Source organism: Microchirus variegatus (assembly GCF_963457635.1).
Source record: "Microchirus variegatus genome assembly, chromosome: 15".
Lineage (NCBI taxonomy): Eukaryota > Metazoa > Chordata > Actinopteri > Pleuronectiformes > Soleidae > Microchirus > Microchirus variegatus.
The window spans coordinates 395,915-422,608 of record NC_139816.1 but is presented as its reverse complement, the minus strand read 5'-3'; positions in this window follow the sequence as shown (position 1 = coordinate 422,608).

Below are 26,694 nucleotides of genomic sequence, written 5' to 3'. Positions count from 1 at the left end.
AGAAGGTTTTGGGACTTGACCACTTTGGGACACATTTTCAAAAACATAGTGTTTCAGTGCTCCTAAAGTGCTGGTTCCATGTGGTTAAAAAGGTTTGGAGGATTTAAATAAACTCGTTCTGGTCTGTACTGACCCTCACTGGACAGGACAGTGGGTTCTCAGGACCAGGACTGAGATACTGAGATACTCTGGTCTAGAGGATGTGCTGAAGTCTGGTTCTCTAAGATGACTTGATGACATTACGCTGAAAGGTTTTTTACGTTTCTAATGAATCAATAACAACAACAAAGACGTTGCCCCTGACCATGATAGACTTCAGCTTTGTCAAACATGTAAATACATTCAGATCAAACCGTTGTGTGACTTCCTCTCAGCTGCTTTTGTCTGTCCTCCCACACACTGAAGTCACAGAAACAACAACACCATCATCTTGGTTGTTCCAATCAGCGTCTTCTTGTCCTTCAGGCTGTGATCAGGGTATTGAACAGAAGCTGAAGGAAAGAATGACTTCTCAAGGCTGTTTCCTTTCAGCACTGAGGTGCATTCTTTCCACAGGCGCATTCCCTCTCTGAAGGAAAAGTAATGAAGCTCATTCAGAGCCAACGCTGGGATCATCAGACGACTACGACGATGATGACGATGTGCCAGCTGCACTTATTTACATCGCTCATGTCAGAGTTTCACTTTGTTAGATCAATTTTTAAAGTCAGAGCTTTTACTAAATCAAATAACGACCGACTACTTAACGCTGAGAAACGCTGATTAATCCATATTAGAGTCATTGGTGTTCACATGTGAATATGAAAACATGAATATGTGTTAATGTTCTGCCCTAATGTCTACAAGAAAATATATATGTAATAAATAAGTGGAAAGATTCTACTACATGTATATTCAACCCTATATGGAATATTTCAAACGTGACATTCCTGCCTCCACCATGTTACAGAGCTTTTCTTCATCACTCTTTGTGAATAACATTTTTTTTTTTAATTCATTGGTAGATTAAATTTACTGGAAAATCACACACCTTTTTATTAAATTGAAGACTGAGGTGAGGGTGTTTTATTTTGAAATCTGACTGGATGCTCGACTGCCCTCTCTACTCACTGTCTGGCTGTTGTCTGTCCACTTGAGTTCATCTTGTGACTGCACTCTGTGGACGGCAGTAATTGCTCACATTCACTGACTCATGAAATGTATTGTCTGCCCTGGAGTCTCAGTGTTTGTACCTGTGGAATCACAGGAAATATCACTGGGCTGTAGTGCGGCGTCGTCCCTCAGGCATTTCCCTTCTGTGAGCTAAAAGAGAAGAGATGTGGGTTCAGAGGTCTGTGGGAGGATTCTGCAGAGACACAGCAGCTAGATGATGCTTTTCAGGGGGAGAGGAAACACAGATGATTTTAGATTTGAACCAACATCAGCCTCAGATTACCGAATAAACTGTATTTTAATCTTGTCATTTGAACGGTTGGTGATGTTTTTTAAGAGAGCAGTCTTTATACATCATACAAAGATTGCTGCCACGTGACAATACGGAGCTTTACCACAAGAAACTGTGGGGGCAGTATAGAGTCAGGAAATTGACTTAAACGTAAGCAATGATGAATAATGGCACAACCGACATTCCACCACCACAAAATCGTCTTTCGTTTCTGTCTATTTTCAGTTCTACAACAATAAAATAACCTCTCCCACGGTCGCCGTGTTTGTTGACGCCTGTAACTCAGCGCTCTGCAGACTCTGCACTGTGGGTCGTATCTGATTTGTGTCAAATCAGAGGAAAAGATCGGGTCACCTGCAGCCTATGTTTGTGTCAATACCTCTTACAACCACTGCTTCAAAAAAACCTTAATTATACATTTTAATTAATTTTCCATGACAATGCTATTTTCTTTCAATCAGAATTGTATTTCCTGACTCAAAGAAGAGACAAAGCATCTCTCTCTCTCTCAGACTGTGTTTGTCATTGCCTTCTCTGACACCTGTGGCGGCGTTACAGCTGCCACTTACTCCAGCCTCCACAGAGAAGCTTCTTTAAGGTTTGACAGCTCATCAAGATAAATGACGGCGGCTCAGGGTGAAGCCTTGACCCAGAGAGAGGAGGGAAGCGGAGACTAACAGTGCACTTTCAATATACTGTGAGGAAACTTCAACACTGCAGGTTTAATATGAGGCGGGCGAGGGCCTGGTTTATTTGCACACTGTGTCAAACCACAACACTAAGAGCCCTGTGTGTGTGTGTGTGTGTGTGTGTGTGTGTGTGTGTGTGTGTGTGTGTGTGTGTGTGTGTGTGTGTGTGTGTGTGTGTGTGTGTGTGAGAGAGAGATGACAAATGAGAGAGTGAGAAGCCCCTGCAGAAAGCACAGGGGAATGTAAAAACATTAGGCCAGATCTCAGGCAAGGCTAAATCAATGTGTAGCAGCAGTTCTTTGAGACAATAATAAAACAAGGCTGCTGCTGCTGCTGTCTCAGTGGCCTGGGAACCACTTAGAAACCCTCACTTCCATTCATTTGTGGAGACGAGTCACAGTCAGTGCTAAATGCAGAGGGCTGCGGCGTTTGCCCTGGATAAGTTGATGAAAGAGACTCAGAGAAATGTCTTAACTGTGGTTTGGAACAATGAGAGGTTAAAACACAGTCGACTGTCAGCGTGGAAAATAAAACATCTGCACAGACACCATGAGTCAAAAGGACGTCTCTGTCTTCAGACTGAAGGACAGCTACGAATACAAAGACTTAAGGTACGACTTGAAATGACCTTGGAATATTAAGTGTTTAGAGGAGGAACCTCAACCCTATCAGCATCATGATCTTTGGAGTTCTTTGTTTAAAAAGTAAAAAGACGCTGATAAGGACACAGGTTCTTTTCTGCAGACCTGTACAACTTTACACTCATGCAGATGTTTAACAGGCTCACTGAAGTCTCTACACAATGATTTTATATCAAAGAAAACAGCCACTGTCTTGCAGAATTTGCAACTCAGATTTGGGGCCAATTCCAATTCCTATCTTAACCCTTAATCTTAACCCTTAATCTTAACTGGCCTCAAAACCAAGTGTTGAGGGTTATTTTGTCACTTAGAAATGGGACACCCCTTAAATGCAGATACGTCTTCAGACTGTAGGGGGCAGAATAACACGAAAAAGCTGCGTCCAGTCTGTCAACTCCAAAAAAGAAGAAGAAGAAGAAGAAGACATTTACGTCAGGATTATTTATTCTGATCCGTTTGTCAGTCAAGTTATTAGGTTGTCAGTTAGTTATAAGATGATACTCATACAAATATTCAGCTGACAGTTACCACACACCACGACTTATTGAAAAGTAAACCACACCGGCCGACTATTGACAAAAGATCGTAAAAAATAAAAATAAATGTTAGGCAACAATGACGTCAGTAATCCATAATATGGGCCTAAACTAAGATCATTTTTATATCTCTATTAACAAAGAAAATACTTCATTTGTATCGCACTCGTTTCGCTGCTTTCGACGCCATCTTTGTTATGTGAAAACACGCAATGCATTCTGGGTAGCCCTTGCTCCCAAGGGTGGTCTCTGAAAATCTCAATATTGAGGGCGATACAGACCTTAAACTTGGCCTCAACTTAATTTTTCTGAGAATCAGGACAGAACTTGGACTAGAGGGAGAACATTTTTGAGATTGAGGATTAAGAAAGGAATTATAATTCATCCTTGATGAGGTAGAAATAAAAGATAAAAAGGTGCTGTTACCTGGTCTGATGGTCACTGATGTTTATCTGTGTACGTCCATGATGGTCTCCTGCTGTGAGAGAGCAGAGGCATCAATAATATCAGTCATTTTGTTAAAGGCGAGTGTCTTCATCATCACTCTGTATTTCAGTTTTAAACACCAGAGCCACAGGTATCATCACTAAAGCTGTGACTGTTGCATCAGCAGCAGCTTTTTCTCTGTGAATAATTCCCAGTGAACTTGTTGAACTATGGTCTGTGTTTCTTCAGGATTCAGGAGATGAAACCAAACATGAACAAACCTCTGTGCCATATTCACACACGTCTTTCTCTCAGCCATTAAATTGTTTTCCAGACCTAAACCTCTGTCCTGACTGTGATGCACGTAACTCTATTCCACAGCTGATTTCCATGTTGCTTGTAATGAAGGGACGTGTAGAGACAGACGGCTCTGGTTCACTAACAGGCCCAGCAGTAACAAGCACTATGCTAATCGCAGTCCTAATGAAAGCATATCTCCAGGCTCGATTCTGTCGCAGAATAAATGCCTTCATTTAACTCAGCATGGGGGCGCTGGCACTGGGAAAAATGCACTTTTTAAATACACAAACAACACGACACAGGTTGGCTTTAACACAAGGGAAACAAATTGCTGAGACTAACAGTGAGTAAGGTGAAGCCACACACACAACATCCAAATGCTTGTTATCCGTCAAAGGTGGATTTTCCCTGTGAACAGAAGAACACACACCTCACACACACACACACACACACACACACACACACAGGAAGCTTCCTGTCACCCTGGACACATGTGGTGTTTGTTTTTATGTTAATCCTCCGGTGGCGACAGACGCTCTCACTCACATCAGTGAAGCCGTGTGTCACGAGGAGATGCTTCTGCAGATCCCTTTGAGACACTTGTGTGATTCTTAGATGATCATCTTATCTCACATGCTCCACAGCACTCACCTCAGTCTGTGTGTGTGTGTGTGTGTGTGTGTGTGTGTGTGTGTGTGTGTGTGTGTGTGTGTGTGTGTGTGTGTGTGTGTGTGTGTGTGTGTGTGTGTGTGTGTGTGTGTGTGTGTGTGTGTGTGTGTGTGTGTGTGAGGTATGGCAGAGAGACAAATAAAACCTACAGCTGATTTCCATGTTGTTTGTGAAGAGGAGGCCGTGTAGAGAGACAGACAGCTCTGGTTCACTAACAGGCTCAGCAGTAACAAGCACTATGCTAATCTCAGTCCTAATGAAAGCATATCTCCAGCCCCCGATTCTGCTGCTGAATAAATGCCTTCATTTAACTCAGCATGGGGGCGCCGGCGCTGGGGAAAAATGCACTTTTTAAATACACAAATGGCAAAACACGGGTTGGCTCGACAACAGGGGGAATCATTTGTTGAGATTGTCAGTGTTTAAGTTAGAACAGCACGTCTGCCCCCGCCTCCTGTACAACAGGGCTGTGAATACATGTTAGTCAAAAACTGCATTTTCTATTATTAATGGCAAATAAAGACCTATGTGTTCATATATTATTATGGCTTTCATTAAATATCTTGCATATTAGTCATTCTGCATTGACAAGTTTAAGTACATCACATACACACAGTACAGGGTTAGGCCAGTGGTAATTATGGTTAAGGTTATAGTTAGTCTCCAGGATATGCACGTCAATGTAATGTTATGCAAACCAGAATATGTATGTGTGTGTGTGTGTGTGTGTGAGGCTCAGAGCGACTCTCCAGTTACCCAGATAAGCCTTATTCCATCTGAGTAACCTTTAATTAACTGAAAGGAATAGCTAATGAATGGTAGAAACACAGCACAGCACTGATAGCATGTGTGTGTTTATCAGTGTGTGTGTGTGTGTGTGTGTGTGTGTGTGTGTGTGTGTGTGTGTGTGTGTGTGTGTGTATGTGTGTGTGTATGTGTGTGTGTGTGTGTGTGTGTGTGTGTGTGTGTGTGTGTGTAAATGTTCACAGTGTATTTCTTATCCCTTAAATAGAAAATATGAGACTCATTCTGAAACTTCCTTTCTTGTTTTTAAAAAGGTAATTTTTCAGCTTCATTTTCAGTTTCCTTTGATCCATTTGACAAAAAATAATCATTAAAACTGAAAAAAAAAACAGGTTTGTTAAACACTGATCGACATTTTTCAACAGTTTAACAAAAGACAAAATAATAGAGAATACTCAGATTATCATGTGTGTGTGTGTGTGTGTGTGTGTGTGTGTGCTTGCGTGCATGCGTGTTGTCTCTCTGCCCCTTCTCAGCACCATGGACAGCACCACTGCAGCCTAAAAAGACGAAGTCAAAGCAGAAGAAGAATTCTGGTGTTTATCGTTGTTTGTTTGTTTGTTTGTTTGAATCTCCTCACTAACGAATCCTCTGTTGGACCATGTAACGTTGCATGAGAAGAGAAAACCCTGGTGAGAGCAGAGGCATCGATAAGGACAGAGTCACCAAACTCCTGTGTGTTTTTGGGTTTTCCTCAGCCTGATTTTATGAACATTTTTGATTTGGTTTTATCAGGAAGTTCTTGGTCATTGGATAGTTTCTCATGTGGGAAACGATGGGTGAATCAATCAAATCTAGTAATAAAACCATTGTGTGAGTCCTCACTCACAGAGAGGACATGACATTTGACGACCTGTTGGATCATCATCACGTCTTCGTCTGCCTCAGTATGTCGTCTCACCTCTTTATCTTCTTTGACAGCAGAATGTTCGGCTCAGCACGACGCAGCGACACGTCAGGAGAATTGTTCGTCCCTGTGGAAACATCGAGGACAAGCTTGTGGTTTTGCAGGTGTAACAGGTTCTGCATGTCACACTGTCCTTCAGTGAAGAAGATACACTAGTATCACACTAGTTAGTGTGTGTGTGTGATGAGCTGCACACACACAGGAGCATCTAAACACCAAGAATACATCTTTTTATTGTTATCTGTTACCAACGCTGGCTTCTTGTCTTCAGTCAGTGACTTATTTGTCTTTAGTTTCAGTTTGAAGAACTCTTGGGATGATTGTGTTTTCTTTTGGACGAGGTTCTTCTCTCATGACCAGGTGGTGTTTTGAGAAATACTAAAACTATACGGTTTAAATTCATCTTTACATGAGTTTAGTGGAACGGGATCTTTAAAATCAAGGTGGGGGAAGAAGAGTTGTAAAACAACATGTGAGAAGTAAGTAAAGGTCATTTTAAAGGTTCATTTCAAAAGTCGCTTATACTGATGCAGTAATCTACTGTTTCCATGGTGGAGACGCTCACAGCTGCAGTCACAGGCTCTTACTCTCTGAGAGACAGAGCTCTGCATCGCTGTTAAATCAAAGAGAACATTTTTGAACAAAATGTTCAGGAAAGTTGAGCGGGTTCTTAATGGTGCTGACATTTTTGTTATGGTTTATTCAAGGAATTTGATGTTTTCAAATTAAATTGGGATATTTTGCGAGGAGCTCGGCTGCTTTTTTAAAAGACATTTTTGTGATTTATTTGATGGTGTTTTATGTTTTACTTTTTAATTTCGAGGTCTTTGTTTGGCAGTGATTTGATTGCTTTTAAATAGTGAGTTTTATTATATTGTAAACTCATCACGGCCTCATGTGGAGGATAAAGTTGTAGAAAATGTATGGAGGAGCATACGGACACGTCACCGTCTTGTCTTGTGCCGTCACAGTAAACATTAACTCTTCATCATGATGCATCGTATCAGTTGTTTTTTTGTGTATAACTGATAACAGAAACTGCTCCTTTTGACCTTTTAATTTGTGCGCCTAGTATCCATCGTACACCCAAGCTAAAGGTCATTTCCTGCAAGCAAAAAAAGGAAAAGCACTGAAAATACACAGTGTGTGTGTGTGTGTGTGCCCCCACCACCCACTCATACTGCATTTGAACTCTTACATTTCCTCTGTTTGGGGTCGCTCAGACTGAGAACTGCTCTGACCCATGCTGAAGACCTGACTCTGCTCTGACTCTCACTGAAGTTTGAAATAAATATGAAGGAGACAACTTTCTGAGATTCATTTGCCACCAAAGCTCACATCTGCATCACGACGGTGGTGAAGATCAGTTTGTACAGGCAGCACCGTGTCGTCTGTCATGGTTCACACAGTGACCGTCACAGCAGACCTCAGTATTAGGGTGAATTCCAATTCCTTTCTTAATCCTCAATCTCAAAAATGTTCTCCCTCTAGTCCAAGTTCTGTCCTGATTCTCAGAAAAATTACGTTGAGGCTAAGTTTAAGGGCTGTATCGCCCTCAATATTGAGATTTTCCATGACCACCCCTGGGCTACCCAGAATGCATTGCGTGTTTTCACATAACAAAGATGGCGCCGAAAGCAGCGAAACGAGTGCGATACAAATGAAGTATTTTCTTTGTTAATAGAGATATAAAAATGATCTTAGTTTAGGCCCATATTATGGATTACTGACGTCATTGTTGCCTAACATTTATGTTTATTTGACCATCTTTTGTCAATAGTCGGCCGGTGTGGTTTACTTTTCAATAAGTCGTGGTGTGTGGTAACTGTCAGCTGAATATTTGTATGAGTATCATCTTATAACTAACTGACAACCTAATAACTTGACTGACAAACGGATCAGAATAAATAATCCTGACGTAAATGTCTTCTTCTTCTTCTTCTTTTTTGGAGTTGACAGACTGGACGCAACTTTGGCGTTATTCTGCCCCCTACAGTCTGAAGACGTATCTGCATTTAAGGGGTGTCCCATTTCTAAGTGACAAAATAAACCTCAACACTTGGTTTTGAGGCCAGTTAAGATTAAGGGTCGAGCTTGAGGGTTAAGATAGGAATTGGAATTGGCCCTTAGTCTTATTTCTTACATGGTGATGTGATGTCTGCTTGTTACTCCACTGTTGTGTTCTCTACAATCTTCAAACAGTTTCTCCATGATTCTTCTGATGCATATACATGATACATATAGACGGATGTCACCTCTGGTCTGCATCGCCGACATTGGCAATATGAGACTTCTGGTTTAAGGTCAGTGTCAACAAAAGAACAACAACATTCTACTTTACATAACCTCACATTTCTAAAAGTCTACATATAAAACATTCTGCACCAGGTCTGACGTGCAGTGTTCACCTCAGGTGATCGTAAACTACAGCTCATTCAATTAAAGACAATGATCAGTTATTGGTATTTTTGGTAGATAATGATCTGCCCACAATCAGTGTCTGCTGAAGAAATCTATATCAACAATGTCTAATTGAAGACACTGATTTATAATGTGTTGTTTATTAATCTGAGTCTTTAATTATCATATATTTCTATCATCATTACGTTGTGACTGTTTATGCTTCTGTTGTTGTCGACCACTGCTGTGCTGATGCCTTTGTTGGTTTCTATTGTTTGTTAAAAATGAAAGAAGAAAATCTTTTTTGTCCATTTGTTTACTTACAGTATTTCAGTCATAAGAAAAAAGCCGAATTGTTTGTGGTCCGTGTGGGAGTTTGTATATATTTCATATTCACTCGCCTTTATTAAATCTTTCCATGTTTCCTTCTGGTTTAATAGAATTCAGACAATGTTGGGAGAAGAAGGATTGCTCAGAGGAACACTGTGATCTTTGAAGGCTGCTGTGTTTCTGTTTCACTGCAGGAGAAAATACTCCAAATCAATTTGAATCAAATCAAAAGCGAGAAGTCTTTAAAATAAAACGCCCATTTGATAACCGAGTCTGAAAACATTTTCAATTCTCCCACTTTTTGTGGCACTCACGTAAAAGGCCAAGCACGCCAGTGATGAATGGAGTGCTATTCACCAGCCCATACTCAGCGGAACCTTGTTTCTTCTTGTTTTATAGTTTGAAATAGGACATCAATCACAGCAGAAGTGAAAGGAATTTACACGAGCGGCGTCTTAATCTAACGCTCTGCAGCACAAGCGGATAAAGAAAAAACGGCAAACCAAATTTGACAAAGCCAATTGTCAAAAAAATTCTGTTTGGTGGAATCATCTCAGTCCACTTAGTGAACGTCGTCTGGAAGTTTCCCCACGGAGGAAAGAAGCTGAACGCAAACGGAAACCTGGATAAAAGCAAAGGAAAAGTCTTTAAAACCTAAAAAACAGACATTTTTATCGGAGCAAAGGCATCATGAGACTGAGACTCCTGTAGCCGCTGCCTCTGTGTTATATGCTAATGCAACATGAGTACAGAGGGAAGGCTGCAGGAAATAAAGCAAAGAATTAAGCAAAGGCTGTGAGGGAAGGAGGGAAGGAGGGAAGGAGGGAGGGGATATCACAGGAGTGATAAGTAGAAGTAATTCTCTCTCTCTCTCTTCTCTGCAGCAGACTGACGCTGTCAAACAAATTGTCTTTGGCTTCAACAATGAAAGGAACTTTTATTTTCTAAGCCTCAAAGGTAAAGAGGACAAAGGGAAATAAACGTCAGAAACACTCGTGGGTCACTGTCGGAGAATCAGAATCTGTACCATTAATACAACTCACTGAGACTGAGCTCTGATTACCAAGAAGAACAGGTTTCATCATCTTAAAACTGTTTGAATAGAGACTATACAACTGTACTGTAACGCATCACCATTCTGTGTATAGTGTAGTATTATCACATGCAGAAAATAGCGTGTACAGTACAATACGATACAGTTGCAAGGGGATAACAGAGTTAATGAAAGCATTAAAAAGGGCATTGTTTTTGTGTTTTTGTGTGTATTATATTATGTATAATGTGTTACTCAGAACCTCACACTAACTAAACGCACCGAGAACAAACACTCACTGTTTAAATAGAAATTCTTCTCCTTTGTCTTAGTTTTTGCTTGATATCCATTCTTCTTTTTTTCAGACATTAAACATTAATTGCATAAATTCAAACATTCATTTAATCTATATGACGGGCAAAAAACTAACTAACCAATACACACACACACATTAGTGAGTTATCCTTTTAAGGAGGAGGCGAAAACAAAAGTTTTCAGTTGTGAGTCCTAATGTGAGCCACATGGACTGAATGCACACACACACACACACACACACACTGATAGCAGTTGGAGTGAATGGTCAGTCTCAGTCAGGGTCAACACATCTTCCTCTACCTTTCTCTAATCTCACCCCCTCCTCCAACTTCACTCTCTTTCTAACACACACACACACACACACACACACACACACACACACACACACACACACACACACACACACTCAAATCAGCCCTCAGTCAACAAAATAAAGCCATGAATTTCCTGTTGTTGGAAAGTGAGCTGGACTGTTGACCTATAGCCGTAACAGGCCTTTAGGGGAGCTGTGATTGCTTTGCTCTTTGAAGGCTGGACTCTTGCCTTTGTCTGGATTATACAGGAGGAGGCATTTCAGAGGGAAAACATCCCGGAGTTCGTCTTTTCTCTGGTGTGAGTCTGCAGAAGACTGTCGCGTTTCACGTTTGCTCGGTTTTCGCCGCAGACGCCTAAAAGAATAATTAACCATCGAGGAAAGAGGGGCGTTTAAAATTAATCACAAAAAAGGTCACATTAAAATATAACTGTCACTATATGATGATGATGATGATAAAACATGAGAATGAGATGAAGGCTTTAATCCCACACTATAGAGTTATGTATACGTTTATATAAAACACTCCATGGGTTTGATTCCTGTGGTCTTCCAGTTTGGGCGCTTACACAAGCTCCTTCATGCTTTAGTCCTATACGTCAAACAAGGTCTTATATGGTCATATCGCCCACTACGTCACACACACCTATTATATTGGTCAACACCAAATGTATTGTTGAAGTTTTTTTTTGCTGATTTAAGATCATTTCCAAAAAATTAAAACAAAAATCACGTTGGTTTTGCTCAATCAGGTGAACTTTCTGAACAGAGCTGCATATTTGTTTTTTAATGTTTTTGTTTTACGGGTATTTTCACGTCATGGTGAGGTCTTATTAGAGACCTGAGTTATAGAGTTTATAATACTGTATGTCAGGAGGGTAACAGGATTTGTGTGTGTGTGAGTCTATTTCTGGCAGGTCAGTGTATCATGCAGCTCAGATCTGCAGTGACAGCTCACCTGCAGAGCACAGGGTACTGAAGGGCTGCAGGCAGCAGCGGTGGGTGATGACACCAAGCCAGTGTGTCTCACACACACACACACACACACACAGCAGGGGTTAACACGATTGCATTACTTACTGTGGACGGGAGGACGGGGCGGTGGTGATGGTGTTGGTGGTGGAGGGAGTGAACATAACACTTTGGCTTTGATGAGAAACTATGGAAGGGCAGGAGTGAAGGAACACAGAGGGACGACAGGTGGTGTTGTTGGTGTTGGTGGTGTTGGTGGTTGTGCTGATGTTGGTGTTGTTGGTGGTGGTGATGGTGGTGTTGGTGGTGTTGTTGGTGGTGGTTGTGTTGGTGGTGTTGGTGGTTGTGCTGATGTTGGTGTTGTTGGTGGTGGTGTTGGTGGTGGTGGTGGTGTTGGTGTTGGTGGTGGTGGTGTTGTTGGTGGTGGTAGTGTTGGTGTTGGTGGTGTTGGTGGTGTTGGTGGTTGTGCTGATGTTGGTGTTGTTGGTGGTGGTGATGGTGGTGTTGGTGGTGGTGTTGGTGTTGGTGTTGGTGGTGTTGGTGGTGGTGGTGTTGTTGGTGGTGGTTGTGTTGGTGTTGGTGGTTGTGCTGATGTTGGTGTTGTTGGTGGTGTTGATGGTGGTGTTGGTGGTGTTGGTGGTTGCGCTGGTGTTGGTGGTGGTGGTGATGGTGGTGGTTGTGGTGGTAGTGGTGGTGTTGGTTTTGGTGGTGGTGGTGTTGGTTGTGGTGGTGGTGTTGGTGGTTGCGCTGGTGTTGGTGGAGGTGGTTGTGGTGGTAGTGGTGGTGTTGGTTTTGGTGGTGGTGGTGGTGTTGGTGGTTGCGCTGGTGTTGGTGGTGGTGGAGGTGGTGGTGTGGGTGGTGGTGTTGGTGTTGGTTGTGGTGGTGTTGGTGGTGGTGGTGGTGGTGATGGTGGTGGTGGTGGTGGTGGTGGTGTTGATGTGGGTGTGGGCGGTAATGGTGGAGGTGGTGGTGGTGGTGGGAGTGAACATAACACTTTGGCTTTGATGAGAAACTATGTTAGTGCATGAGTGAAGTAACACAGAGGGACGACAGAGAGAGTTAAGAGATCAAGGAGAAGCTAAATGATGTTTAATACATCATTTATCTACCTTTGTACTGTATAATATGACAAAAAGCTTCTGTGCGTCTGCAGATGAATTCACAATAACTCTCTGTTCTCTTCTGAATATCTGACTTTTTCAGGGTAAAATCACTTGTTCTGCCAAAGATTTACCTCCATTCAAATAAATCTGTTCATCGACATTAAAGCCTCATCAACATGCGTCACATTATCACCTCAGCATATGGAAAACAGTCATTCAAGAACATGAACACATTAAAAATGCAAGACACGACACATGGCAGGATGCTATTATAGCAGCATTTGATGCACAGACCATAGGTATGTGCGTCTGTGTGTTTGTGCGTTCCACGTCTCTGCATGAGTGTGTGTGTGCGTTCCCCGTCTCTGCATGAGTGTGTGTGTGTGTGCATTCCACGTCTCTGCATGAGTGTGTGTGTGCGTTCCACGTCTTTGCATGAGTGTGTGTTTGTGCGTTCCACGTCTCTGCATGAGTGTGTGTGTGCGTTCCACGTCTCTGCATGAGTGTGTGTGTGTGTGCATTCCACGTCTCTGCATGAATGTGTGTGTGCGTTCCACGTCTCTGCATGAGTGTGTGTGTGCGTTCCACGTCTTTGCATGAGTGTGTGTGTGCGTTCCACGTCTCTGCATGAGTGTGTGTGTGCGTTCCACGTCTCTGCATGAGTGTGTGTGTGCGTTCCACGTCTCTGCATGAGTGTGTGTGTGCGTTCCACGTCTCTGCATGAGTGTGTGTGTGCGTTCCACGTCTCTGCATGAGTGTGTGTGTGTGTTCCCCGTCTCTCAGTGTGCTGCACACTTTTATGAGCTATTCAAGGAGCTCCCAGATCTACGGGTGTGTGTGTGTGTGTGTGTGCACGAGTCCCTGCTGCTGGACACTGTGCACGGCTGACGGTTTCCCTGACCAGATCAGAGCAGCACAATGTTCTGCTGAACATGGTCCTCTCTCATAGACCCGGTCCCCAGGTGGCAAGTACTGAGGAAGAGAGGAAGCTAAGTAGGTGTTTGGCAGCGACGCTGAGGAGGAGGAGGAGGAGGTGAAAGAACAGGGGGGAGGATGAAGGAGAACACTGAGGGCAGAGGGGGGAGGAAGGTTTTAGGGAAATGTTGTTTGGAGGAGGACGGAGGATGTGATGTAGGAGGAGGGAGAGGAGCACAGAATCACAAATAAACATTTGTCCCGTCTGCTGCTTGGCAAACCAGCAGCTAATGAAGACTTCAGAGCAGACAGACTGTCCAACACTGCTGGAGACCAGGGAGAGAGGGAGAGAGAGAGGGAGAGAGAGAGAGAGGGAGAGAGAGGGAGAAAGAGAGGGAGAGAGAGAGAGAGAGAGAGAGAGAGAGAGAGAGAGAGAGAGGGAGAGAGAGGGAGAGAGAGACAGTGAGAGGGAGAGGGAGAGAGAGAGAGAGAGAGAGAGACAGAAAAACAAAGAGGTGGGAGGGCGATAATGAAACAACCTGGCTGAAGGCTCCATCAGAGGAGAGCTGCTTCTGGACATGATGCTGTGTGTGTGTGTGTGTGTGTGTGTGTGTGTGTGTGTGTGTGTGTGTGTGTGTGTGTGTGTGTGTGTGTGTGTGTGTGTGTGGCAGTGCTGTGGTGCATGAACAGTTTCCTCAGGTTGTGTGTGTGGTGAGGACATCGTGTAATAACTTTAAAACTTGGTTTTATGGTTAGAGTTGGTTTTAGGTTAGTGTTCAGATTAAGTCAAGGATTAGTCTTTTCCTTTGAGTGTTAACAGAGATGAAGGAAGCACAGACTTAGTTTGTTTTACTCTTTCTAACCCTGAAAGAACAGTAAAGGTACAGTACGTGAACACACACTCTGTCTCTGAGTGTCACAGAGAAGCTGTTGAATCTAACACCAAACTTTCTTTTCCTCACTGTGTTGTCATGACAACACGTTACCAGTGATGACGCTCTCCTCTGCACATGTGCAAAGTATAGAAGTCCTGTCAAAACTATTTACGCCACATTTTAATGACACTACTGTCATATCTTCTTCTTTGTAGTTCATTTTATAAAGTAAATACGTGTAGTTTTATCAGACAAATGCATGTTTATATGATAGCTTTCATTTCATTTCTACTCAATTCTTATTAAATAAAAGACAAATATTTACCAGTTGACCAAACGTTTTTCTTCATATACAACCAGTATCTTATAAAATAAAATAAATGTTTTGATGGAATCTTTCATTCTACTACTTTCCTCTACATTATAGAATACATGTTTGTCATTTTTAGGTTATTCCCTCTGGATTAGAGTGTCTTACTGCCATGAGTGACACATAAACTCCATATCATTACAACCTTAATCATCACTCATGAGCTATTTCCACCAAAAGCCTCATGTGTATATTATCATGAGAAAAACTCAAGTCAGAACATGATTTTAACCTCAATGAACTTAAAATTACCTTTGAGTCAACAAGTGTAGTTTTACTATCAGACAGAAGATAAGAATGTAACGTAGTCTGGACTGTTGGTCAGTGAAAGCAGTGATTTTTAGTTTGCTGTTCTTGGACAGAGCTGGTGTACAGCAATCACAGTGAAAGAGAGGGGGAGGAGAGAGATGGAGCGAGAGAGGGGAAGTTATTTGGTCTGAGAGTCTCTGGGGCCTGATGTGAGTCTATCTAATGAAACAGCCCATAGAGGAAGAAGCCCACATCGCCATGGCAATAACTCTACATCTCGACTGTGGTCAGGACTAATCAGTGTGAGGAGAGAACGAGCGCTCGCCTCAATCCTAATCTGAACACTCACGTATTAACTTATTAATTAAACCTCCTTAAATCATCTGTGATGATTTAAATATTGAATATGAAGTAGAACAGGTGAAATATTCATCCTCTCTTTTCATTCACACTGTTTCTGAACGCGTGGCTCAGTCTTCTCTCATTCTGGGACATAAATGATGGAGCGTTTTCTCAGTGAAGCAACAGCATCAAAGATCCACGTCTTTCCTGACAAATGACCGTGTGAGTGCTTCATTAGAATCTGTCACCATTAAAGGACTGAAGCCTCAGTCAACCACTAAGATCAGGTCTTAGTTTGACAAAACCTCAATCTGCTCACACTCACAAACCAGATTTCCTGAGCCGTCGTCCACCAACATCTCATGTTTTACAGCTCAATGATGATCCATTAGTGACAAATACACATTTGGAAAAACCAAAAGACAACACAGCGGCCGACTGTAGGTAATGAACACTTTCCTGACTTTCACGTTTCACAGGAGTTTCGTCCTCTGAAGTTAGAGCTGATGACGCGATCATTACAGTAAACCAAAAGGAAGTGAAATACAGATTTTTATGGATGTAAAGAAAGTTGGACACATTCTGGCTAATGTTAGCACGCTACTTAGCCACATATAGCATTAATCTCGCCTCATGTTTCATGTTGTACACTATTAGAAATAAAAGTGCTATGTCGAACCATATAAGGTTCTTTGGCTTGTGCTCATAGGAGAACCCTTTAAAACCCTTGATTCAGGAAATGGGTTTTAAAGGGTTCTCTGGATCAAAATGGTTCTTATTGGAACCATTAGTGTTACCAAGAACCCTTGAAAAACCCTTACTCCGGGAAAGGGTTTTTCAGAAGCAAATGGTTCCAGGTAGAACCTCAGCCCTTTTAAAAGAACCATTTTGGAACCCTTATTTCTAAGAGTGTAAAAGCCCTGCTTCTCGCATCAGTACCTTTACAGAGAAACTGAATGATGATGTCAGGTCAGGGTAGAGACATCCTTCTACATGATGATGTGACACTTGGACGATGTCGCCTTGATTATTAAGACACAGCAGAAACGATCCTCTCTAATTCTGTTTGGACGCTGCCTTGTTAACCAAACTGTGGGGAAACTGTGGTCCAGCATTTTGAGAGAGAGGAAGTGCTTTGCCATGAGCTTGTTTTCTTCATGGATCTGTGAGTGTGTTATTTGCTGTACATGAGCCTACAAATCTGTGCCAACGGCAACGGTGAAGGAGAGCTGCTCCATGGAAGCTGGCAGAGTGTAGGACATGTTTCTGAAGCCACAGCATGTGTCTCTGTTGATTGGAATCCAGATCACTGGGCTGTGACAGGTAACAAAACCTGAATGTTTGGCCGCTCAGTCTGAATCTCTTCTCCCACTTGTTGTAAACGGATTCAAAACAAATCAGGAAGTGATGTAAATACAGTGGTCATTTTTCTAAAGTAACATCCATCCATTTCAACCACTGACATGACATCGTCTTTGTACTATGGGAGGAAGACAGAGTATCCAGAGAGAACCCACAAATACACTGGAAGAACATGAGACCTCCACACAGAAAGGTCCAACTGAGCAGTGATTGGAAATAAAACCCTCCAAAAGGAGGGAGATCAGAAACTAGTTTTGCCATAAGAAAACAAATCCTGAAGACATTAAAATATCCCTCATGTTTTATATCGATAAGCAACCAAGTGTAGCATTGACTATACAGTAAGACCTTCCATATATGCAATAACAGACACTGCAGTTTATATAGTACTACGTCAGACATGTTTCTTCTAATTGAGCCTGAATTGTGATCCTGTGTTTACACAGTAACTGGTGGGTGAGACTTAGCCTCTGGCTACAATCTGCAGCATGTAGACATGGTGAAGACAACAGTGTCCAAACAACAAGGCCCTAAACAAACTGTTGTGAATGTCTTCAGATATTCTGTACATGTGCACTCAAATATAAACAAGTGCATCATCTACCGTGGCGCCCTCTAGAGAGGAAGAAGCCAAAAGAGCAAAATAAAAACTTATGTACAATGCAAAATAACTCAATGATCCCGAATGTATTCACAATGTAAATATCCAGTATTTATTGTTTAAACCTATCAAACCTCATGCTTGTGTCACCTCTTCCATACGCTGAGACTTTTCTGAGGTACATGGACGATGTTTGAAGTTCTCTCTTTAAACTGTAAACCTGTCACAACCGTGTTTTATTTGAACAGTGTCTGGAAGTGAATTTTCTTGCGCTGTAGATAAATGCTGCCATTTTGAATTTTGTCACGGACATCAATGCATTTGACTTTAAAAGCAGTGTCTGTGTGTTCTCTGTATCCTTTATTGTTTATTATCCTTATTGCTCTCGTCTGCAGCTTCTATAATGTTTCAAAGTCGTCTTAATAAATGTTTGCCCAAACTTACACACAGTGATTCACATATGGAACGATGGTTGAAGTGACTTTGAACAAACACTGTTGATATACAGAGAACAAAGTCAGCAGCAGTTTGGGTAAATAAGCCGTGTTGATGTCAAAGAGGAGAATGAAGAATGATCACATAGGTCCAAGATGTTAGAAAGGAACTGAAGTAGAAACTCAAATCATAACCAAGGACCGACCAATCAAGAAGAACATAGAACACATCATGTGGTCATGTGTACCTGGTAACTCTAACCCTAACCCATAAAGTGACTGGTGAATGCAGTGACATCCCCAGTTCAGAGCATTCATCTCCACTTTGTTGTGCCGTCTGTTAAAAGTCCTGCAGTGACTTAACGTCCTTGTATTGGCGGCAGAGAAAGACTTTCCTCTCATGTGGATCTTTGTGTCTCTTTTGAATTCTCGCACTTTCTCTCATAGTCGTTGTTTGTAAGGTCTCAGCGTTACGAGCCAAACATGCAGCATCACACATGGACCTGCTTTGTTCTCACAGAACCCTTTTCTTCTTTAATTGGCATTACAGAGTCAGTCAGGTTTGTGTGCTTTAGTTGCTTTTGTTTGGAGTCAATGTGAGCGATGACAAACTCCAGAAGCCAAAGTGCACAGTTTGCTCATTAGTAGGAAGTTTTATTTATTTGTTGTTGTTGTTTGTGTTTTTTTTATTATTGCCAGCTTGATTTACTTTTACAAAAATGACTGCTGATAAGTTTCCACCCACTTTTCATTCTGATCCAGGTTCCAAACCATTTGTTATTAATATTTTTTCAGATTTCTTCTCTATTTTCCTTCTCTGTTCTTTTTCCCCTGATGCGTTGGGCACTGACAGGACCGCAGCAGAACGCCTGACAGACAACACGCTGTAGCACGGATTGCTGCATAATTTATTAAGGCAGATGTACAAGGCTGGGTTATTAGCTCCCCATGCTACGCTGCTCCCCTGATTTACAGTTTAAGGAACCAAGTCTAACAAATAGAACACATAAACAAATCAAAGCGGTGACAAGTTTGTTTGTCTGCGGCTGAAAATGTTTGCAAAACGGAAGGAGGCGAAATGGGAAGGGAGGAAAAAAAGGAAAAACAACAATGTGGCCAATTAGCCGATGTTGGGATGATTGTTAATGACACACAGGCGCTCGGCATTATGGGTGAAAGAGGCGTCGCCTCTGCTACCTCTCATTATACCAGACGGATCTCACAGCGTTTGCAGTGGCTGCAGCTATTAGGCAACAAATAGGTGGCTATCATGCAAGACACGGGAGCGAGACAGCTCCGTCTTAATGAGAGTCTTTCTTATCCTTAATGAGCCTAACTGACTCTCTCCTCTTCCCTGTGTTCTCCCCTTTATCTCTCTCCTCCTCTGAGGATTTCATTCAGCTGTCTCCCTCCTCCCTCCTCCCTCCTCCCTCCCTCCTCCCTCCTCCCTTGCCTCTCTCTGTGGGCCCGGTGGTTTATGATGATGGAGCTCGGAGGGTAATATACATTTTAATGCTCCGTAATGGGAGGGGATGGAGGGATGGCAGAGGAGGGGAAGGAGGGAGAAAAGACAACAAGGGAACAGTGGGTGGATTAGAAAGAGGCCTCCTCCCCTGGATGTCTCGGCTTTAAATTAATGAGGAGGCTGAGCGCACCACGATAAATTTAGCTTTTCATGTTTAATTATGCTTTGACTGCGGTAGTTCAGCGAGGATAAATCACACAATTATTATGCTCCTCACCCATCGCCCGTCTTGTTTTTCTCCCTTTTCCTCTGTTTTTCTCCTCCCATCTATTTGTTGTTGTTGTTTATTAATAGTGTGGCATGCATGAGAGGAAATGAGGCCTAATGTTTCCATCACACACACAGAGAGAGAGAGAGAGAGAAGACAAACTGACAAGTTAAAGGAGAGGAAACAACAGTGAGACAATGGGAGGGGCTTAAAGGGAGAGTTCTGGTTTTGTTTTTATTAGTATTAGCTATTTGACCAAGTACCAAACAGTCATGACATGTTGAAGTCTCCAGAATCGTGATTTGCGTGGAGCCACGTTGAGGTTTTTGCAGCTGGAAATTCAGAGGTGTCTTTATCTCCTATTGAACGACATTTAGAATTCTCTCTAAAGACTTTGGTGCAGGAGAGTGAGTATTTAACCAACTGAACATGCTCATAAGATGTTGTAGTTAAACAGGCACAGATTTGAGTCTTTAAAGCGGACCTAGAGTGGTCCTGTTGCACATATATGTTAGTTATGGAGGTCTACTTACATACATTAACTTGTTTTTATGCTCAAAAACCTCCTAGTTGCTGTAAACGAGTCGATAGAAATCCTCTTTTCTGACGCTGTTCCTGAGCCGCGACATTTCAGACTCAACTCTCTCACCCAGAAGACAGAGTCTTGTGATTGGCCAGCCAGCGTAGAGGCTTCCCAACTCTCTTGTGATTGGCCAATACCCGGAAGTGACAGAATCCGCACATCCTTTCAGTCCCTTTGACGACCTTTGACCCAGAGTCAGACCCAGAGTCAGAAGACACTGTCGCTCGTGAAACACCTCCACAACGGACGTTATTCTTCTTCTGCGGTTCAATGTACGCAACCGGATGTGCCCGGACTAGTGCCCGGAGCAGGAGGATCTGCTGTTCAGGAGAACCGCTGTTTACGTAACCGGACCGGGTTTTTTCAGAGATCTCGCTGAGCCCGAGATTACAATAAAACACAACGTTCTCAGCAGTGGCTGAACTGTTTGTTTAGAACCTTCAGGGCTTCATAAACAAGGTAATGACGCAGATACACACTAAAAAACAGCCTTAATTGGAACTTCTGGTCTAGGGCCACTTCAAGTCTGCACTGACTTTAACCAACCAGTGAACCTCCCCTCTAAACTCGACCACTGTAGAGCTGCTTAGTTTTCAGTAAATCCAGACTAAACACAAAAGTTTTCCTGGCACTTGTTTGTCCTGCTGATGTTGTGATAAAAGCTCCTGACCATCTGCAGCGTCCTCCATAACAGCCTAAATGCAATTTGCAGGGACAGATGTGAACGACACTGTGATACAGTCAGTGTGACTGCGATCCGCTAAAAATGCTAAACTACAGGTGCTGGAGTGACATTAATCTCCCCCAATCTGCACTAATCCCTGATTTCACTCCAAAAGCTGAACGAGTAACTTCCCTCAGTGTGTCCCATGGTAATCACAGCGTTGTTGTTGTTCTTCTTCTTCTGTAGCAGTCAGTCATGCTGTCAGCTCAGGACTTAGTCTGATACAGCACAAAGTCAAACATCTATATCTTCAGATTATATAATTCACACAAACAAACAGAGCCATTAAGATGTCATGGATAAGTGTTACTGACTTTCTTCAAAAAAACAAAAAGTATCTCAGAATGACTTGAAATTTACCATCATAATAGTCGGCATCGCCCTGAACAAGGATCTGTTGAAAATATTTGCAAATCTCTTAAGGAATAATTTTAATGAATTTTTGAAAATCAGAAAATTATTCATTTGCCCTGATGCACTTTGACAGTGAGCTGACTTTCTTCAAAAAAACAAAAAGTATCTCAGAATGACTTGAAATTTACCATCATAATAGTCGGCATTGCCCTGAATAAGGATCTGTTGAAAATATTTGCAAATCTCTTAAGGAATAATTTTAATGAATTTTTGAAAATCAGGAAATTATCCATTTGCCCTGATGCATTTTGACAGTGAGCTGAGTTTCTTCAAAAAAACAAAAAGTATCTCAGAATGACTTGAAATTTACCATCATAATAGTCGGCATCGCCCTGAACAAGGATCTGTTGAAAATATTTGCAAATCTCTTAAGGAATAATTTTAATGAATTTTTGAAAATCAGGAAATGATCCATTTGCCCTGATGCACTTTGACAGTGAGCTGACTTTCTTCAAAAAAACAAAAAGTATTTCGGAATGACTTGAAATTTACCATCATAATAGTCGGCATCGCCCTGAACAAGGATCTGTTGAAAATATTTGCAAATCTCTTAAGGAATAATTTTAATGAATTTTTGAAAATCTGAAAATTATTCATTTGCCCTGATGCACTTTGACAGTGAGCTGACTTTCTTCAAAAAAACAAAAAGTATCTCAGAATGACTTGAAATTTACCATCATAATAGTCGGCATTGCCCTGAATAAGGATCTGTTGAAAATATTTGCAAATCTCTTAAGGAATAATTTTAATGAATTTTTGAAAATCAGAAAATTATCCATTTGCCCTGATGCACTTTGACAGTGAGCTGAGTTTCTTCAAAAAAACAAAAAGTATCTCAGAATGACTTGAAATTTACCATCATAATAGTCGGCATCGCCCTGAACAAGGATCTGTTGAAAATATTTGCAAATCTCTTAAGGAATAATTTTAATGAATTTTTGAAAATCAGGAAATGATCCATTTGCCCTGATGCACTTTGACAGTGAGCTGACTTTCTTCAAAAAAACAAAAAGTATTTCGGAATGACTTGAAATTTACCATCATAATAGTCGGCATCGCCCTGAACAAGGATCTGTTGAAAATATTTGCAAATCTCTTAAGGAATAATTTTAATGAATTTTTGAAAATCTGAAAATTATCCATTTGCCCTGATGCACTTTGACAGTGAGCTGACTTTCTTCAAAAAAACAAAAAGTATCTCAGAATGACTTGAAATTTACCATCATAATAGTCGGCATCGCCCTGAACAAGGATCTGTTGAAAATATTTGCAAATCTCTTAAGGAATAATTTTAATGAATTTTTGAAAATCAGAAAATTATTCATTTGCCCTGATGCACTTTGACAGTGAGCTGACTTTCTTCAAAAAAACAAAAAGTATTTCGGAATGACTTGAAATTTACCATCATAATAGTCGGCATCGCCCTGAACAATGATCTGTTGAAAATATTTGCAAATCTCTTAAGGAATAATTTTAATGAATTTTTGAAAATCAGAAAATTATCCATTTGCCCTGATGCACCTTGACAGTGAGCTGACTTTCTTCAAAAAAACAAAAAGTATCTCAGAATGACTTGAAATTTACCATCATAATAGTCGGCATCGCCCTGAACAAGGATCTGTTGAAAATATTTGCAAATCTCTCAAGGAATAATTTTAATGAATTTTTGAAAATCAGAAAATTATTCATTTGCCCTGATGCACTTTGACAGTGAGCTGACTTTCTTCAAAAAAACAAAAAGTATTTCGGAATGACTTGAAATTTACCATCATAATAGTCGGCATCGCCCTGAACAATGATCTGTTGAAAATATTTGCAAATCTCTTAAGGAATAATTTTAATGAATTTTTGAAAATCAGAAAATTATCCATTTGCCCTGATGCACTTTGACAGTGAGCTGACTTTCTTCAAAAAAACAAAAAGTATCTCAGAATGACTTGAAATTTACCATCATAATAGTCGGCATCGCCCTGAACAAGGATCTGTTGAAAATATTTGCAAATCTCTTAAGGAATAATTTTAATGAATTTTTGAAAATCAGAAAATTATCCATTTGCCCTGATGCACTTTGACAGTGAGCTGACTTTCTTCAAAAAAACAAAAAGTATCTCAGAATGACTTGAAATTTACCATCATAATAGTCGGCATCGCCTTGAACAAGGATCTGTTGAAAATATTTGCAAATCTCTTAAGGAATAATTTTAATGAATTTTTGAAAATCAGAAAATTATTCATTTGCCCTGATGCACTTTGACAGTGAGCTGACTTTCTTCTCGAAAACAAAAAGTATTTCGGAATGACTTGAAATTTACCATCATAATAGTCGGCATCGCCCTGAACAATGATCTGTTGAAAATATTTGCAAATCTCTTAAGGAATAATTTTAATGAATTTTTGAAAATCAGGAAATGATCCATTTGCCCTGATGCACTTTGACAGTGAGCTGACTTTCTTCAAAAAAACAAAAAGTATCTCAGAATGACTTGAAATTTACCATCATAATAGTCGGCATCGCCTTGAACAAGGATCTGTTGAAAATATTTGCAAATCTCTTAAGGAATAATTTTAATGAATTTTTGAAAATCAGAAAATTATTCATTTGCCCTGATGCACTTTGACAGTGAGCTGACTTTCTTCTCGAAAACAAAAAGTATCTCAGAATGACTTGAAATTTACCATCATAATAGTCGGCATCGCCCTGAACAAGGATCTGTTGAAAATATTTGCAAATCTCTTAAGGAATAATTTTAATGAATTTTTGAAAATCAGAAAATTATCCATTTGCCCTGATGCACTTTGACAGTGAGCTGACTTTCTTCAAAAAAACAAAAAGTATTTCGGAATGACTTGAAATTTACCATCATAATAGTCGGCATCGCCCTGAACAAGGATCTGTTGAAAATATTTGCAAATCTCTTAAGGAATAATTTTAATGAATTTTTGAAAATCTGAAAATTATCCATTTGCCCTGATGCACTTTGACAGTGAGCTGACTTTCTTCAAAAAAACAAAAAGTATCTCAGAATGACTTGAAATTTACCATCATAATAGTCGGCATCGCCCTGAACAAGGATCTGTTGAAAATATTTGCAAATCTCTTAAGGAATAATTTTAATGAATTTTTGAAAATCAGAAAATTATTCATTTGCCCTGATGCACTTTGACAGTGAGCTGACTTTCTTCAAAAAAACAAAAAGTATTTCGGAATGACTTGAAATTTACCATCATAATAGTCGGCATCGCCCTGAACAATGATCTGTTGAAAATATTTGCAAATCTCTTAAGGAATAATTTTAATGAATTTTTGAAAATCAGAAAATTATCCATTTGCCCTGATGCACCTTGACAGTGAGCTGACTTTCTTCAAAAAAACAAAAAGTATCTCAGAATGACTTGAAATTTACCATCATAATAGTCGGCATCGCCCTGAACAAGGATCTGTTGAAAATATTTGCAAATCTCTCAAGGAATAATTTTAATGAATTTTTGAAAATCAGAAAATTATTCATTTGCCCTGATGCACTTTGACAGTGAGCTGACTTTCTTCAAAAAAACAAAAAGTATTTCGGAATGACTTGAAATTTACCATCATAATAGTCGGCATCGCCCTGAACAATGATCTGTTGAAAATATTTGCAAATCTCTTAAGGAATAATTTTAATGAATTTTTGAAAATCAGAAAATTATCCATTTGCCCTGATGCACTTTGACAGTGAGCTGACTTTCTTCAAAAAAACAAAAAGTATCTCAGAATGACTTGAAATTTACCATCATAATAGTCGGCATCGCCCTGAACAAGGATCTGTTGAAAATATTTGCAAATCTCTTAAGGAATAATTTTAATGAATTTTTGAAAATCAGAAAATTATCCATTTGCCCTGATGCACTTTGACAGTGAGCTGACTTTCTTCAAAAAAACAAAAAGTATCTCAGAATGACTTGAAATTTACCATCATAATAGTCGGCATCGCCTTGAACAAGGATCTGTTGAAAATATTTGCAAATCTCTTAAGGAATAATTTTAATGAATTTTTGAAAATCAGAAAATTATTCATTTGCCCTGATGCACTTTGACAGTGAGCTGACTTTCTTCTCGAAAACAAAAAGTATTTCGGAATGACTTGAAATTTACCATCATAATAGTCGGCATCGCCCTGAACAATGATCTGTTGAAAATATTTGCAAATCTCTTAAGGAATAATTTGAATGAATTTTTGAAAATCAGGAAATGATCCATTTGCCCTGATGCACTTTGACAGTGAGCTGACTTTCTTCAAAAAAACAAAAAGTATCTCAGAATGACTTGAAATTTACCATCATAATAGTCGGCATCGCCTTGAACAAGGATCTGTTGAAAATATTTGCAAATCTCTTAAGGAATAATTTTAATGAATTTTTGAAAATCTGAAAATTATTCATTTGCCCTGATGCACTTTGACAGTGAGCTGACTTTCTTCTCGAAAACAAAAAGTATCTCAGAATGACTTGAAATTTACCATCATAATAGTCGGCATCGCCCTGAACAAGGATCTGTTGAAAATATTTGCAAATCTCTTAAGGAATAATTTTAATGAATTTTTGAAAATCAGAAAATTATCCATTTGCCCTGATGCACTTTGACAGTGAGCTGACTTTCTTCAAAAAAACAAAAAGTATCTCAGAATGACTTGAAATTTACCATCATAATAGTCGGCATCGCCCTGAACAAGGATCTGTTGAAAATATTTGCAAATCTCTTAAGGAATAATTTTAATGAATTTTTGAATATCAGAAAATTATCCATTTGCCCTGATGCACTTTGACAGTGAGCTGACTTTCTTCTCGAAAACAAAAAGTATTTCGGAATGACTTGAAATTTACCATCATAATAGTAGGCATCGCCCTGAACAATGATCTGTTGAAAATATTTGCAAATCTCTTAAGGAATAATTTTAATGAATTTTTGAAAATCAGAAAATTGTTCATTTGCCCTGATGCACTTTGACAGTGAGCTGACTTTCTTCAAAAAAACAAAAAGTATCTCAGAATGACTTGAAATTTACCATCATAATAGTCGGCATCGCCCTGAACAAGGATCTGTTGAAAATATTTGCAAATCTCTTAAGGAATAATTTTAATGAATTTTTGAATATCAGAAAATTATTCATTTGCCCTGATGCACTTTGACAGTGAGCTGACTTTCTTCAAAAAAACAAAAAGTATCTCAGAAT